Raw genomic sequence first — 8,864 nt, forward strand, 5'->3', positions numbered from 1 at the left:
AATGTGGCGGCAAAGATCAAGGGTGGCATGGCTGTTAGTGGGAGATAGGAACACTCATTTTTTTCCACCTTAGAACATCAAACAGAAGGCACAAAAATCTGATAAAAGCATTGCAGAAACAAGATAGGCAACTAATGGACGATCTATCGGAGATGCAGCAATTAGCTCTTTATTTTTATAAGACTTTATACACATCGGATGGGGTGGAGGGTGTAAATGAGGTTCTTCAGCATGTCACTGGAAAGGTGACAGCAGCCATGAACGAGACCCTATTGGCGCCTTACAAGGAAGATGTAGTCAAGAAGGCGCTCTTTCAGATGTTCCCAACCAAGGCTCCAGGGCCTGACGGGTTCCCGGCGCATTTCTTCCAAAGGCACTGGGATATTTGTGGTGCTGCGGTCACACGTGCTGTCTTGACTATAGTTCGAGGAGAAGAGAGCCCGTGCTTGTGTTAATGACACTGTTTTGGTATTAATTCCCAAGGTATCAAAACCAACTCTTCTATCTCAATTTCGACCAATAAGTTTATGCAATGTTTTCTACAAGATAGCATCGAAGGTTCTAGCAAATTGTTTGAAGGTAATTCTTCCCGAGGTTATTTCTGAGGAACATTCAGCCATTGTGCATGGTAGGCTTATAACCGATAACATAATCTCAGCTTATGAGTGCTTGCATTTCATGAAGAGGAATAGGTCAAAGAATAACAATTACTGTGCTCTCAAACTCGATATGATGAAGGCTTATACAGAGTGGAGTGGAATTATTTGGAAGCTATCATGAGGAAACTAGGCTTTGCTGCACCATGGGTCTCCATTGTCATGAACATGGTCACAACAGTTTCTTTCTCAGTCTTGTTTAATGGAAGTAAATTGGAGGAATTTAAACCATCGAGAGGTATTCTCAGGGAGACCCCATCTCTCCATACCTCTTCTTGTTGGCAGCAGAGGGCCTTTCATGCCTGTTAAAATCTCAGAATGGATCATCCCAACTCAACGACATCAAGGTGGCTCCATCGGCTCCATCGGTGAACCACCTTTTATTCGCGGATGATAGCATGATGTTCTTCAAGGCGAGCGTGAATGGAGCAGAAGACGTGTCACAACTTCTGGATACGTATTGCATGGCCTCAGGTCAAAGGATTAATAGGGACAAATCATCTATTTTCTTCAGTAAGGGATGCCCACAGATTGTGAGAGATGCAGTCAAGGGGTGTCTTCAGGTTCCTATGAGTCTTTAAGTGATAGGTACCTTGGTATGCCCACAAATGTAGGACACTCAAAGAAGGGTACTTTTAAACACTTGAGTGATCGCGTTCGGGACAAGGTGAAAGGATGGATGGGTAAGTGTCTGTCTGCCGCAGGGAAGGAGGTTTTAATCAAGTCAGTAGCACAAGCTATCCCCGTATACTCGATGTCCTGTTTCAAGCTCCCTAGAGGCTTATGTGATCACATAAACTCCATCATCAGGAAATTTTGGTGGGGATGCAAGGAGGGGAGATGGAAACTGGTGTGGGTCTAATGGGAGGTAATGACAAGGCCTAAGTACTTGGGAGGACTGGGTTTCAGAGACCTGGAACATTTTAACCTAGTAATTTTAGCTAGACAGGCTTGGAGGGTGCTGCAGGATCTGTCATCGTTGAGTGCAAGGATACTCAAGGCATTTTAGTTCCCCGATACAGATTTTCTTACGGCAGAGCTGGGCTCATGACCATCGTAGACTCGGCGAGCAATTTTAGAGGGACGAGATATCCTGAAGCAAGGCATCATACAAAGGATTGGCAACGGACAGTCGACGAACATCTGGGATCACAACTGGATACCCAAGGAGGGATCGCTGCGGCTAATAGTTTTCTGGTCCAAGACCCGCGTCACCTAGTTTCGGACTTGCTACTTCCAGCGACCGGCTCCTGGAACGAAAATCTTGTACGCTCATTGTTCCTGCCAACCGATGCTGAAGCTATCTTAAAGATTCTTGTTTGCACGAGTAACATCGAAGATTTTTGGGCATGGCATCCAGAGAAGAAGGAAAGGTTCACGGTAAGCTTATCCTACAAGTTCATGGTCAAAACAAAAATCACTAGAGAAAACTGGCTTGAAGGCAGGAGCAGGTCTTCGAGCAATGACAGAGAGGAGAAGGACTGGACCAAGCTTTGGTCCATAACGCGGGGGGGGGGGGGGGGGTCAACCACGAGGCACGCCGGAGGCGGAGGAGCCGAATTGACCGAATCACCAGTGACCCCAGGCGTCGTCTGCGCTCGCTCGCCCTCCTCCGTCCTCTCGGACACCGGCCATCATCGGCGTTGGTGCCCCAGCTCCCATCCTCCACAGGTCGTCGTTTCGGCCATTTATCACGGCTTTTGGCTCATCGGATCTTCGATTCCGGGCATCCTCCCCCTAGGCGGCTCTAGCCGGCCTCGCGTCGCGCTCCTGCTCCGGCAATGGTGGTGGCGGCGGTGGCGGCTCATCGAGGGGAAACCCTTTGAGCTTACACCTCCCCTCGTTCGCGGGCCCCTGCGCTGGCAGGCCGGGGCATCCTGGGCCGCGGCCTGTCTCCCTCCTTCCCTGCCCCCCCTCTGCTAGGTCGGATCGGGTGGGCCGGGCCCCCTCTCCGGGCCTTTCCGCATGCCCTAGGCCCACTGCTACCTCTTGAACACTGTGTTGGCACTAGTAGAAAAAGGGCCATTTGTCCCGGTTCATAAGGCCCATCTGTACCGGTTGCGGAACCGGGACTAAAGGGTCGTTACTAATGCCCTTGGCCTTTAGTCCCGATTCTTACACGAACCGGGACAGATGGGCCTCCACGTGGCCGCTGTGGCGAGCCCAGGCAGGAGGGCCTTTAGTCCCGGTTGGTGGAACCAACCGAGACCAATAGGCATCCACGCGTCAGCTGTTTAGGGGCTAGGGTTTTTGTTTTTTTTATGAAAGGGGGGTGGATTTGGGGGTTTTGTATGGTTAATTAAGGTGTTTCGTATATTGTGTTAGGTAGCTAAGTAATTAATAGAGAGAAGTGTCCTCTCTTATCTCCTTGCTTGGTCGACGCTACGTACTATACGTATAGAGAGGCCCTCGACACGCTAGCTAGTAAGAAAATGAAGGAAACCATTAAGTACAGAAGTTCGTCATGCATACCGAGAGAAGTGATCGACCTCTCCTTCTCTGAGAGATTGTTCGAACAACAAGTTTTCGTATTATCTATCCGACGCTACTGGCTACATACATATACAATATGTAAGATCTGGTATAATCCCCTAGCATCTGAAATCAGGTTCCACATGGTATTCTCTGACTTTATTTATGACATGGTCAAGAAAGAATCCCGCTAATTCCTCTTGAATTGCTTTCATGCGATCTTATGGTAGGAGTTCATTCCGCATCTCCCACGTCTAATTTGAAGAAGGAGGTTAATACATATATATGAATGACACTCAATAGAAATGATGGTGTAATAAAATGAAATTGTGAATATTATTGCTTACACACATCAAATTGTCTTTTAGAGTAGCCCCGCTTATCTTTGCAAGTCGCGTTATAGATGAACTCGCACATGTAGTATCCACAGTAATCATTCCCTTGTTCCTGCTAAAAGCACTTTACGAGAAATAGAGGTCAATCAAACTGATAATGAAGCATTATAAATGGCATTGATGAAAGTAGCTAGAATCAACGGGATCGAGATGCGTGGAACTAGCTAGCTAGTACTACTTACTTTCGGGTATGTCCATCGCAGCTCCCCCGGCAGTCCCGGAGCTTGTGCGGCGAATACTTTCCAAACCCTGCGAGACAAAGAAAACAATTACTTGATATCAGGAAACGAACAAAAAGTTGCCAATATGGTGCGATAATGATCGATTGAACTTACTTCTCAAGCATTTTAGCCATGTCCTCATAGGTCTTGGGAGATTTTCGTCTCGAGTCTAAGATGGTTACTAGTCCCTTCTCAAGATTAATCTCCAGGAGACAAAGTGGAAGTTGCGCACGCATGCATAACTCATCAGTTACATTACTATAACCTCGCTCGAGTAATAAGGGAAACCGAATATGCACAAGACAGTAACACTCACTCAAAGTTGTAAGGAAAGAGTATTTTATCTTTGTTTTGATTTATTATCTAAAAAATACATACATACATATATGAAAATCTAAAAACATGTAAAAATAGCATGTATAACTAAAAAAGCATGGCGGCGGCGGGGCCGACAGGGGCGCGATGCTCACAGAGGGACGTGTTGGAGCAGGAGCGCGCGACGAGCGGCGTCGGGGCGAGCAGGGGCGTGGGGAGTGGCACGGCGACGGCGTCGGGATAGTGGCGGTGCGCGTCGGGGCAGGGGCTGCGTGCGGCGACGGCATCGGGCGAGGGCGCGGGCGACGGCGACGACGGGCGCGGGCGACGACGACGCTGACGGCGGGCGGCGTCGGGGCAGGCTGGCGGCGTCGATGTCGTCGAGGGGTCGTCGAGGGCAACTGCGAGATGAAGATGAAATTTTTCACAAGTGTTGGTTATATACCCAGAGCTTTGGTCCCGGTTCGTGGCACCAATCGGGACCAATGCCCCCTTTAGTCCCGGTTGGTGCCACCAACCGGGACCAAAGGTCTCTTTTCAGCAGCCAAAAGGGTGGGAAGCAGAGGCCTTTGGTCTCGGTTGGTGGCACCAACCGGGAGTAAGGGGGGCATTGGTTCCGGTTGGTGTCACGAACTGGTACCAATGCATGCCTTTAGTCCCGGTTGGTGGCATCAAGCCACCAACCGGGACCAAAGGCCTCTTGATGCCCGCTTCGCGGCCAAAAGTTTAGTCCCACCTCGCTAGTTGAGAGGGATCGAGAGTGGTTTATAAGCGCTGCTGCGCCCACCCTCTCGAGCTCCTCTCAACTGCAGGCTTTCGGGCCTAATCTGTCACTATGTTCCTGTGGGCCTACTAGGCCTCCTGCGGGCCTGAATCCTAGCCCATGGTTGGGTTTCTAGTCGTATTCAGGCCATGGGGGCCCAGTAGGTGGCACTTTTTTTATTAATTTTTTTGTTTTCTTTGTTGCTTTATTTATTTTATTTTGTTTTTACTTACAACAAAATACTTACTGTTGCTATTTTTATTTATTTTATTAAAGTTTATTTATTTTACTTTATTAAAGTTTATTCTTTTTCTACTTATTTATTTTATTAAAGTTTATTTTATTTTATTTTGTTTCTACTTATTTATTTTATTAAATTTTAATTGAATTTATTTTGTTTCTACTTATTTATTAAAGTTTATTTTTTTTCTTTCTGCTTTTCATGTTTTGAACAGAAAATACTTATAATACTAGAGGTTTATAAAAGCTTTTTAGTTGATTCCTTTTGCTATTAGAGTTTTATAAAAGCTTTTTAGTTGATTTTACTTTTGCTATTAAAGAATATTATAGTTTTGTTTTAGTTGATCATAACAGAATATTTTAATTGATTATTTTTGAGCTAAGTGATGTGGCCTTTTAGTTGATCAGGGTTTCATACGGAAACTCATCTGTTACACAGGGATTTCATTTTTTTAAACTTATTTGAACTCCAGACTTTTTGTGTGTTCCAAATGCACCATTCAAAGCCACATAATCAATTTTCTACCCTTTCTGACTTAATTTGTTATTTTTCATGCATTTACTGATTTTTTGAGCTATAAGACCCTGAAATTCAAAAGCATTTCAAATGAACTCTGAAAAGGTTGAAAGTTGGCAAGGTATCATCATTTCACCCACATAGCATGTGCTAAAAAGTTGAGAGGATTACGGCAAGAACTAGATGCACTTCGTGTACAAAATGGACAATCTTTTTCGAAGTATCAGGGGTTCATACGGAAACTCATCTGTTACAAAGGGATTTCATTTTTTAAACTTATTTGAACTCCAGACTTTTTGTGTATTCAAAATGCACCATGCAAAGCCACATCATCAATTTTCAACCCTTTCTGACTTCATTTGTTATTTTTCATGCATTTACTGATTGTTTTGAGCTATAAGACCCTGAAATTCAAAAGCATTTCAAATGAACTCTGAAAAGGTTGAAAATTGGCATGGTATCATCATTTCACCCACATAGCATGTGCTAAAAAGTTGAGAGGGTTACGACAAAAACTAGATGCACTTCGTGTACAAAATGGACAATCTCTTTTGAAGTATCAGGGTTTCATATAGAAACTCCTCTGTTACAAAGGGATTTCATTTTTTTTAAACTTCTTTGAACTCCAGACTTTTTGTGTGTTCAAAATGCACCATTCAAAGCCACATCATCAATTTTCAACCCTTTCTGACTTCATTTGTTATTTTTCATGCATTTACTGATTTTTTTAGCTATAAGACCCTGAAATTCAAAAGCATTTCAAATGAACTCTGAAAAGGTTGAAAGTTGGCATGGCATCATCATTTCACCCACATATCATGTGCTAAAAAGTTGAGAGGGTTACGGCAAAAACTAGATGCACTTCGTGTACAAAAATGGACAATCTCTTTCGAAGTATGAGGGTTTCATAAGGAAACTCATCTCTTACAGAGGGATTTCATTTTTTTAAACTTATTTGAACTCCAAACTTTTTGTGTGTTCAAAATGCACCATTCAAAGCCACATCATCAATTTTCAACCCTTTCTGACTAAATTTGTTATTTTTCATGCATTTACTGATTTTTTAGTTATAAGACCCTAAAACTCAAAAGCATTTCAAATGAACTCTGAAAAGGTTGAAAGTTGGCATGGTATCATCATTTCACCCACATAGCATGTGCTAAAAAGTTGAGAGGGTTAGCCTCAGCCACTTCGAGAAACATAATTATGTGTGTTTGTCACCGTACATCCATTGACAGTTCATCTGTGTGCATTATATATAATTATGTGTGTCAAAAACCATTACATGTTCACATGGATAGATAAGTGACCAAATTAATAGAAGTTCATCATCACATTAAAAACAAAGTACATACATAGTTCTCATTGAACAACATATAGCTCTCCAGAGCATCTAGTTAAACCATACATTGAAACTATGTAAAACCTTTCAATGCAACAACAAATGCGATCATAATCACAACCAAGGTAAAAATTGATCCAACGGCATAATGATACCAAGCCTCGGTATGAATGGCATATTTTCTAATCTTTCTAATCTTCAACCGCATTGCATCCATCTTGATCCTGTGATCATCGACGACATCCGCAACATGCAACTCCAATATCATCTTCTCCTCCTCATTTTTTTATTTTTTCCTTCAAGTAATTGTTTTCTTCTTCAACTAAATTTAACCTCTCGACAATAGGGTCGGTTGGAATTTCCGGTTCAACTACCTCCTACATAAATAAAATCTATGTCAACTTGATGGGCATAATTGTCATAAACAATAAATGAACCAAATAGTTATAAAAGATAATATATATATATACCACATCCGAATAATAGCCAGGACGAGGGCCGACGGGGGCGGATGCCAAAACCATCGCACTATATAATAACAAGCAATAATGAAAATAAGAAAATTAGACAAGTATCTATCTAAAGTAAGATTTTTTTTCTTTCAGAAGAAGATAAGAGGCTCACCACGTTGGTGTAGGCGACGAGATCGGCGCAGGCGATCGACGGCGGTGAGACGGGGACGGGACGTGACGGACTGCTAAACCTAGACAAATCTCGGGGGAAATGGAGCTTGGAGGTCGAGCTTCGAGAGGAGAAAACTTAACTAGCGTGGCTTGGGCATTTCATCGAACACCTCATGTGCATAGGAGGTGAGCTAGAGCACCCAAATGCCCTCTCCTCGCTGTCCAGAAAAAATAGAGCACTGTGGAGTGCTCTGCTGCGGCGACAGGGTATATATAGGCAACTCATTTATCCCGGTTCATGGCTGGAACCGGGACTAAAGCCCAGCCTTCTGTCTCGGTTCGAGACAAGAACCGGGACAATTGTTTGTGGGCCAGGAGCGAGGCCCATTGGTCCTGGTTCATGCCTAGAACCGGGACAAATGGGTCCATACGAACCAGGACCAATGCCCATGAGGCCCCGGCCGCCCCCCTGGGCTCACGAACCGGGACAAATGCATCCATTGGTCCCGGTTCGTGGAAGAACCAGGACGAATGGGCTGGTCAGGCCCGAACGAAAGCCCATTTTTCTACTAGTGTGGTTTTCCCTTGAAGAATAAAGGGTGATGCAGCAAAGTAGCGTAAATATTTCCCTCGGTTTTTGAGAACCAAGGTATCAATCTAGTAGGAGGCTGCACATGAGTCCCTCACACCTACACAAACAAATAAATCCTCGCAACCAATGCGATAAGGGGTTGTCAATCCCTACACGATCACTTATGAGAGTGAGATCTGATAGATATGATAGGATAATATTTTTGGTATTTTTATGATAAAAAGAAATAAAAGATGCAAGTAAAATAAATGGCAAAGGAAATAACTAAGTATTGGAAGATTTAATATGATGGAAGATAGACCCGGGGGCCATAGGTTTCACTAGTGGCTTCTCTCAAGAGCATAAGTATTTACGGTGGGTGAACAAATTACTGTTGAGCAATTGACAGAATTGAGCATAGTTATGAGAATATCTAGGTATGATCATGTATATAGGCATCACGTCGGAGACAAGTAGACCAACTCCTGCCTGCATCTACTACTATTACTCCACACATCGACCGCTATCCAACATGCATATAGAGTATTAAGTTCAAGAGAACAGAGTAACGCTTTAATCAAGATGACACGATGTAGAGGGATAAACTCATGCAATATGATATAAACCCCATCTTGTTATCCTCGATGGCAACAATACAATACGTGCCTTGCTGCCCCTACTGTCACTGGGAAAGGACACCGCAAGACTGAACCCAAAGCTAAGCACTTCTCCCATTGCAAGAAAGATCA

Source organism: Triticum urartu, chromosome 7, assembly GCF_003073215.2.
Source record: "Triticum urartu cultivar G1812 chromosome 7, Tu2.1, whole genome shotgun sequence".
Lineage (NCBI taxonomy): Eukaryota > Viridiplantae > Streptophyta > Magnoliopsida > Poales > Poaceae > Triticum > Triticum urartu.